The sequence below is a fragment of the Alligator sinensis genome, unplaced genomic scaffold, assembly GCF_000455745.1.
Source record: "Alligator sinensis unplaced genomic scaffold, ASM45574v1 scaffold515_1, whole genome shotgun sequence".
NCBI classification, from domain to species: Eukaryota; Metazoa; Chordata; order Crocodylia; family Alligatoridae; genus Alligator; species Alligator sinensis.
This window is the reverse complement of record NW_005842096.1, coordinates 1748591-1757929: the sequence shown is the minus strand read 5'-3', so window position 1 is coordinate 1757929 and position 9339 is coordinate 1748591. Positions and strand designations below refer to the sequence as shown.

At 44.2% G+C, this 9339-nt stretch overlaps 1 protein-coding gene across 5 annotated transcripts in view; it reads left to right on the top strand.

Annotated features, from left to right (window-relative positions):
• Positions 1 to 9339, top strand: part of LDLRAD4 (low density lipoprotein receptor class A domain containing 4) — a 408545-nt gene that overhangs the window by 312758 nt on the left and 86448 nt on the right. Inside the window, exon 1 of one of the 5 annotated variants that reach the window (XM_025204752.1) lies at positions 7999 to 8017. The exons of the other annotated variants lie outside the window; for them this stretch is intronic. The gene's annotated coding sequence lies outside the window, so the exon portion shown is untranslated. Of the gene's footprint in view, positions 1 to 7998; positions 8018 to 9339 lie in introns of those variants that run through there. 5 annotated transcript variants of the gene reach the window in all.

Below are 9339 nucleotides of genomic sequence, written 5' to 3'. Positions count from 1 at the left end.
CGCCAGCAGGAAGCAGAATGGGGCTGTGGGCAGCTCATGTGGGGACAGAGGAGGTGGGGCCAGCTCCCCACTGCTGCACACCACTCCTGAAGGGGCAGGGGGGACCTGTGCCCCCCAGATCTGTGTGGGGGTTGGGGGCAGGGCAGATGTGCACCGCTCCCATGCACGCAGAGGAAGCTTGCAGCGGCAGGCAGCTTTTGTGCGTGGCCCCGCTGCGGCCTGCTGTGCTAGTCACGCATAATGTGCTCTGGAGAGCCTGGGAGAGGGCAGCAGGGAAGGGAGCACAGCATTTGTGACCCAGGGTTTGCAGCTGGATGGGCATTCCGGCCAGGAGGGGGTTTGCATCCTACCTGCTCCCGCCTAGAGTGATTGGCTGGCTGGAAAACCCCGCTGCTCCCGGCCAACTGCAAACCCACCCTCCTGGACAGTGTACCCGGCTGGGGAGCGCCGAAGTTGACTGGGGGCTGAGGGAGTGGGGAGGTTTGCTGCTGGCTGGGAGCGGCGGAGGGTTCCCGCCGGCTGAGCACTCCTGCGGAGAGTGGGGAGGCTGCAAATCCCCTTCTGGCTGGATTGCCTGGCTGGCTGCAAACCTCCCTGCTCCCTCAACCCCTAGTCAGCTTCCCGTCCGGCCCTGTCCTGCAACTCCCAAGCCCCACTTACCTCCAACAAGAAGAGTGAGCCTGAAGCAGCCCCGGGTAAGTGTGTGTCAGGCCCTGCCCTTCCCCCCTTCCTTCCTCTCTGGGCAGGGTGGAGAGTTTCCCTGACCCTTTTGCAAACAGCTCCCAGAGGCTGGAACTCTGCCAGCCTGCAGAGCTCTTTGCAAAAGGGGGAAATCCATGCGTTTCTCTTCTAAAATGGAAAATCCATGTTTTCTCTGATAAAAATGGGAAATCTGTGGTTTTCTCTGTTTTTCTGTGGGAAACAGAAAACCAGGATCCCTGGTGATCAGCAACCCTAGCAGAAAACAAATTGCCCTAAGAAAGGTTAGCTTCAGTAGTGGAATTACCAGTAGAAAGGAGAGAGAATTTTTAACACCTGTGAAGTGAAGAACAGTGAGGTATTAATGAGCTATTGGCTCCTTTAGCTGCCTGAATAGTAATACCACACTTGCTGCACTGTGGAGCAGGAATCAAAGTGGAGTATTTCAACCACTGGCAAAAAATCAGCTTCCTTGCTTAATATACACAGTCCAATTTTGAGGGCCTGATTTTGGGGGAAAAGGTGTGTGCTGTATAGAGAAAATATGGTACTAGTTTTACATTAAAGTGTTGTGTCACTGGGCTACAGAGAAGTTTTTTATGTGTATTTATATGGGTTGAAGTATTGTAAAATTCAAAACATGCCGTTTATTTGTCCCATCATACATAACAAGCTGTGTCACCAACGTAAGAGATACTGAAAAGGGGCCCAAACTGATCATTGGAACATTGTCCTGGACATTTCCAACCCGCAGGATACCTTTTTCCTTCTTTATAGTCCCTTTAGCCAGTTTCAACATATTCAACAACACTCGTATCTAGGCTATTCTCGCTACTATGAAGCTTATTTTATAGGAGGCAAATACTCTCTCCCCCATTTTTTTTCTTTCCTTATTTCTTTGGATGCTTATGGTCACAGATCTGAGACGATGTACCAATGGTGGAAGTACAGAGGTTTAATGTGAAAGGTCTCTGTGGGACTCAGTTGCTCAAGTTATAATGTCCTATATGTTTAGGAACTAATAAGTTCTTGTGGCAGTTTTCTTCCATCATTCTTAAAGCTTTTTTTTTTAGAGAGAGACATAATCATTCGTCCCAATCTTCAGTTGCGAAACTGAGGAGCAGAGAGATGAAATTACTGGCACAAGGTTACAGAGATGGATACTGATAGAGAAGGGATTTATTGCAAGTCTTCTGCACCTTTTCATTCCTTGCCTTATCCTGTGGACCATGCTTCCTTTCAACTAATATTTTCATCGTCAGCAAGCTCAATACCCAAACCATGAACTCATGGCTAAATTTATGTTCAATTGGAAAAAAATGATAGTGGAGGATTGAATCTAAAGACCTGATTCTTGTTTGAATCCAGTTTCCTTTTTTCTCATTCCTTCTTTGTGTAATCAACAGTGATGTATCTATCCTGTCTCTTGCAATTAGTTTTCTGTTGGCTGTAGAGGTATGTACTACTAGGCGAAGAGGTGACCTTGTATATTCTTCCTTTCATCATTGCTAATTTCAATTAGTCATGTTATTTAGCCTCCAACACTTCTAACTTCTTTATCCTGAGCTGTTAGTTAGGGCCAATGGCTCGTTTTATCCTCATCACCTAATTTACCTGGCAACCAATAAATACTCATTTGCCCAGCTTGTCAGTCGTGGCAGTGATAGTCTTTAAAATAAAACCAGAAAAATCCCAGCCCCTGACTCAGGTATGATTTCTTTCAGTGCATGCATGCATGCTCTTGAAGTCGCAAAGGTTTTGAAAACCTTTCTCCTTTTTTTCAATAAATGTTCTTTCCACTTAAATCTCATCCCACATGTGTCTGGAGCACAATACTAGTTAATCCCCTCATTTGCTTAACTTGTTTATGAAACCAACTCACTAAGTTTTGTCATAATGCCAAGGATAAGAAATGAAGGTGACTCAGATATAGCTGAACAATGTCAAGGAGCTGAAAGTGGGGAATTGAGTCCTTGTCCTGAGTAAATGGATGTTGTCCACAGCAGTTCATGTGCAAAGGCTTTCCACATTGAACTAAAACACTGTATTCAACTCCGATGCTTCTGAAACAGGGCTGACTCATCAGTCGGTCAGTGTCTTAGTCTCATTAATGAATTTTATCATGGATCCCGTACACTGGAAAAACAGGATTTCCGTCTCCTTGACTAGGGACAAAAGTTCCACATGAACCAGTTTAAGTGGTCAGTAACTGGTTTAAACCTGTAACCGAACATAAGTTCAGTGCACATAAATCAGTTTCAAAATGGCCAAAACTGGTTTAAGATAAACTTGGTTGAATGTAGTATCAAACTTAACTGATTTGGGTCAGAACGGTTTATGGAACTTCTTTCTCCGACCCTTTCCTGATTTAAGTTAAATCAGAGTCCCCTAGCATCCTGGCTTGCTATTCAGCCCTGGGCTATGCTCTCTGCTCCATTGGAGCAGGGCTGGCCCTGCCCCCAGCTGCCGGCAGGGACTTCTCCATCCCTAGCAGCCAGGAGCAGGGCAGATTCCCCTGTCTCACCCCCTCCTCTGCTGGGGAATCATCTCATTTCCCAGCTGGCACAGGGGAATAAAGCCACCACTGCCGGCTTCCCCACTCCACCAGTTGGGTGTTCCCCCCCTCACTCCCTCCTCAGCTGCCCCACAGTACCTGCCAGGCTGTGGACCACACTCACTGTGGAGCCCTGCACTGCAGGACAGTCTGGCGTGGGGGAGCTGAAGCAGCAGCTGGAGCCCCCTCCCTCCTCCAGTGTCAGCTGCGCTGCAGCCCTGCCATAGCCTAGTGGACAGAGCAGGCCAGGAGCCAAAAAGGCTGTCAGGCAGGGCTGACAGGCAGCGGGGACTGGCTCTGGCTATACAGGGGGGAGGACTTGCCAGACACCTGCAGGGAGCTCAGGGCGGGCCTGATTCCCCAACAGGGGCAGGGACAAGGCACTAGGCTGCAGCTTTGCCTACAAGGTGCCGGGCAGCCCTGATGCTCTGAACCCCAAGGCCAGCTCCAGTGAAGTGGTGGCACCAGAGGCTGTGCTTGCCTCGCCACTCCTGGGACGCAACAGGGGTCTGCAGTGGCAGAGGGAGGGGGAGGAGGATGCCATTTTTCTTCCTCACTCCCTTCTCAGCCAGCCTGCCAGTCAGGGAGAACATGTCACAGGGTGATCTGCCTGGCTTCCAGCTGCAGGGAAGCCTGCAGTCCCCATCTGAGCTGGGAGCCGGGGTGATCACCCAGCCATGCCCCCTCCCCGCTAGTAAGTTGTCTGAGGAGGGGGTTGGGTGGAAAACGGCCCCCGCTGTGGGTGTCTCACCCCCTGTGCTGGGTAGAGCCTAGCGGGGGTCCAAAGCTGGGCGGCGGGCGTTCCCGCCTCCCCCCCATTCCCTTCTCAGCTGGCCCACTGGCTGAGCAGGTGGCATGGCCGGGTAATCGGCCTGGCTCAGGCAGGGGAGTAATGGCTGGATGTAATCATACCTTTTATGTATATGAACTCCTTCATCCTTGAGTAACCCAAAGTACTTTTATCCAGGGTACCACCCTAAGGGAGGGAGGCAGCTTCTAGGTGGACATGTCAGTAGGGGAGCAGTGCAGAACCAGGAGGGGAGGAATTTTGGTGAAATGAACTATAGAGTCCCACTCAGGTGGAAGAGGCAGGAGCTTTTTGTTCCCCACACAAGTGAGCAGCTTGATTTTTAAGGTCTCCCTTGAAATACCAACTGAACATTAACTCAGTTTATAAACCCAGGATGGACAAAGGATTGAATCAGCTCTTTGAATCAGCTCCAAACCTTAGGCTCCAGGGACTCTTAGTTCAAACTTAATGCTTAGGTTTTTCTACAGAGGAAAGAGGCACCAATATAACTAAATGGACAATTTAGAAACCAGTTCAGAAACTGGTTAAATTAGTGTAGACCCCTTGCCCATTCTTACTTTGATTGAGTGTTCTATTTTAATATAACATAAGTTGACTTAAAGGACACAAGGGTTCTTCGTTGATTTAATGAAAATAAGTTTTGAAATCTACTTAAATCAGTGCAATTTCTAGCGTAGGCAATGTTTTGGAGCACTCTGGTGTCCTTCTGTCTTTAAGCAGTTATTATCTAGGGTTACCATATGTCTGGGTTTTCCTGGACATGTCCTCTTTTTGGGCCCTCCAGTCTCTGTCCAGGTGGTGTTTTGAAATATGAGTCAGTGTCCGGGATTTTGCTGTGCTCCAGTGGCGGGAGCAGGGGGAAGGCGATTGGAGGCAGCGGGCACCTGTGTGTGTGCGTGCACACGTAGCTGGCCTGCAGCCAGGCAGGGTTGTGGGAGCAGTCCCAGCAGCTGGATGCAGGTAAGTCTGTGTGGGGCAGGGATTGGAAGTACAGGGCTTGAGGTTAGCTTTCAAGTAGGTCAGCTTTCAAGTGCTAGTCCAGAATAATGGTGTTGTGGTAGCCACGTTAAAACTAAAAGGGTAAACTTAATTCTACTATCCTAAATCCTAACCGCTTCTAGCTTTCTCAAAAATTACCTTTTGGTCCTGAAAGTTTTCCTTCTTTCTCTCATCCTGAAGTGAATTTCTCTTGGAAACTTGAATGAATACATGGATCCAAATCCATTTAGCTGTTTGAATCATTTGATCCTAGATAGGAGGTTTCTCAGCTGTAGTATTATAATATTTTTCAGACTTCTTTTTGCGCTTACAAACTTAACCCTTTGAAAGAACTTTGTTCTGAATGGGAACTGTAACCTTTGAAGTATGTTGAAGGACTTGGCTGTGAAATAACAGTATAGATATTTTATAGGAGGATACACACACTATTTGTTTCCTTATCTTCAGAATGATGCATTTTCCATGTTGGTGGTTATGCAAATGATTTTATTAGAATTTTATAATGGGAAGATATGTGGGTTGTAAACGTGCCCTTTAAATTTAGTTTAAGAACTGTATTGAGATAAGTTTGCCAAATACAGTTGCAACTGTATGGAGAATTAAATTCTGCCATCTCATGTGTAGGCATTATGCTACTCTCATGATGTAATCAAGTACTGTTTCCTAAATTGAATAGTATATCAGGCATTTTTCTTTTCTAAAATCTAGGATAGTTACACGCCTCATTGCACCTTGGAGTATTTTCCATACTCTTAAACTTATTCCAATTTAATCATAATAGTGATTCTAAATGTCTTCAACTTGCAAAACATTCAGTACCCATATAATGTCTTAGCTATTTTGAAGGACAAATAATAATTTTATCTGCTCCTAAAAACAGTACACTGTCTTTCCTTGCCTCAGCACAGCTTTCCTGGGGTGTCATTCGAGGGATCTACAAGGCTTATTTACGTGTGCACATATATGCCCAAAAGTAGTTGAAGTTCAGCTAATTCAACTGCAAATTTATGTAGGTCGTGTATGCCACCAAAAATTCACTATCACTCTTAGTTATACACTTAATTTGTAGCATGTTATGTCAATAAAAAACTGCTTCTGTTCTTTTTCATACAATTTACTTTTATCGATTCTGTTTGTTAGGTGTATGTGGAAGAAGTAGAAACACAGTACTTGAAGATCCAATGCGTGTATCTAAGAGAACTGGAAAAGAGATGATATATTATTTGAGAAACAAGATTTGATGATCTTATTAAAGATTATTTCATGTCATACTTATAAGGGCCAGAGTTAAGGCTGCAAAAGCAGCTATAAAACTGACATTTCCTAATGTTAAAGTGTTAAGTATGTAGCCTCCCTGTACTATTAGCACAGGGCGTGGGGCGGGGGGGGTGTTAATGGAATTTTCTTGGGTTTTCTGAAAAAATGTTAGGGGGGAAGGGAAAGAAAAATTCTGTAACACAAACATTCAGTTTGACACTTGCACCTGTAGCTTTGTAATTCTTGTAAGATGAAACCCATCTTTCGTGTTTCTCTTTCTGTCACCGGCACACACAATTTGAGATTCCTAGTACTGCTAACACTTGACAAACTAATATCAATATTGCATGCATTTAAAAATATTGTAGTAGGATTGGAGTGTTACAGTTGTAACGGCCCACAAAATATGCAAGAAGCAAGCGTTTCTTTGGTGATATCTGTCATTGGATCAACCGTGTACCTGGGAGAGGTGTTAGGGAAACTTTTGGGTACAAAATTGTGAACTTCAGGTCTGGGGAAAAATACTTGCTAAACTATATATAAAAAAGAATGTTTTACTATTTTGATTAATTATCATTTAATTTTACTCTGTTTTTGGAAGAGGAGTCACCAGTAGCTGGACTGGTATCTTTTCTCTCCCCTCAGAATTGTGTGTGCTGTGTGTTGTGCCCTTATAAATTATCTGAACTTGTGGAAGTGGCAGGGGCAACTTTCGGAAACATTTAGCTGCCAAGTTTCCTGTGCTGTGATCTTAAAATAGACCAGACTGGGAAAAGAGGGGAGGACTTTCACCAACTGCTGCACTGCATGTCAGGACTGTTTTTACTTGATCTATATCAGCTGGTGAAGTTCTTTGTGAGAAGAAGAAAGAAACTCACCCCCACCCATTTCCTCTTTTTAGTCTATTTTGAGACTGCTGTGAAGTTCACAGTGTACTTTCTCATCTAGAGCAGTATTGTGAACTCTTTCTGGTAAATCACAATTTTATCTTTGGGAATGAGGGGGGGGGGGGGGGGACTGGGAAGAGGGGGGAACCTGTAGTTTAAACAGCCTATAATTTTTCTCTGTGTATGCATGTTTCAAGAACAGAACAGCAATCCCACTAAATGGCATAGAATTTTTTAGAATATAGGTTAGTATATTTTTGCAGACTAAATTCATATTCGTACTTTTGTGCCTGATGGATTTACATGGATAACTCTCACTAATCCTATTGGGTGTTGTTAATGTCCTTAAAAAAAAAAAAGTAGACACCGTTGTACATAATGAGGAACTGGTCCTGGGCAAAGGCATTAGGAACTTTAGAGGTTTGTTAATATTCAGGCTGCATATTGCTAATTAGTGCACGTTTGAAAAAATGTCACTGCACAAACACACATTGTTGCCCTATTTTTGTAGTTCTGGTGAGGATCAGTTCTCATTTTCCATTGTTTTTACATGATGTAGCTCATTTGAGTTCAGTGAAGTTATTGATTTATACTAGTGTAAGAGACATCAGAATCCCATGCTCCATGGTTTGCAAGGCAGGAAAATGCCCTGTTTGGCAGTGGGGGAGTGGATGTGCGAGTGTTCCTGCCAGGGTGGGGAAAAACTTAAATGTTTTCAGATTAAACAGAAAAAAGGAGAAAGGGTGATTTCTTCTTTTCTTTCTTTTTTTGCAGGGGAGGCGGTTATCAGCCTTGCAACATTGCAGCTTGGTAATATTTTTGGGATGTTTCTGAATATATAAACTCACTGAAAGCTAAGTGGCTTAGAAGGGAAGGGGATTTAGCTAGTTCGGTACAACCCTCAGCCTGAGGAGTCATATTATCTGGCCCATGGAGCTTCCCAAGGGTCTGGAAATTTGACAGCAGTGAAGTGGTGGCAGTGTAAATTGCCACTCCAAATTGCTGGATGTGTGGGAAGCCCCGTGGGCCAGATAACATGACCTTGCATGCTGTATTCCGCCAGCATGTGCCCAGATCCAGATGCAAGGGGTCAGGGCAGCATTTCGGACCAATCCTGTGCCACTCATCCCGCCCACAGGGCCAGAAGGGTGGGCACCATTGAGTTAAGCTGTTAAGTGTCTTGTTAATTTTTGTCAACATGTGCTTAATTCCAAAACCTAAGGACTACTTGGTTGCAAAGTTGCCTTTCTGAAAATTTCAGAGCCAGTGGCCTTTCAGTGATAGTTCTCATGTTAAAAAAAAAAAAAAGTCAGGAAAAAGTTATTTGGATAGTCACCTTAAATCATAGAAACAAAACACTATTTCTAGCCAATATTTTAAAAATCCTTTGCAGACCATCTTTAAGAGACATCTTGTTATCAGGTATGATAGATCCTGTTAAGATTTCCTGGCTTCTGAACATTGTGTGACATGATTTTATTTCACTGGAGTTTCTGATTCTTCATAGTTTGAATCACGAGGAGGAATGAAGACATAGCAAAGCTGTGTATGACTGTACGCATACATATGGTATACACGTGTGTATACCAAAAAGTGTAGGGTTTTTTGGTATCTTTATCATTGGGCTTATTGTATATTTACATTCCCAGAAAGAATAGATGTAATTGGTACATCCCCTAAAATATAGATTTTGCACCATTTTGCACCTGGGTGTAATTCCGCATATGACAGAAAATCATTAGATTTGGCATAATTCCTGAGAAGTTAATTTTTATTTTTTTTCAGGGTGGGGAGGTGCATTTATCTTTTTCTTAATCATTCCACTTGGGGGAAATGTTTTATAATTCTTGGTTCAGGTGTTTCATTCTTGGTTTTGCTTGATCTGCGTTAAACAAAAGCCCATATTTTCCTATTAACACACAAGAATATTTTGCAGCTGTAGTGACTTGGAACCAGTCCTGATAGCACATTCATCACATCTGTGTTCTCCTGGTTCTTTTATCTCACCCCTTCCCCCCTCCCTTCCCTAAGTTGAGGCACATTGCCTAGAACATCCTATTACTTTCATTACAGTGGCAGCCCTCCAAGTCTCTCTCTCTAGTCCTCCTAGGGGTTAACATAGTTCAGAGCTT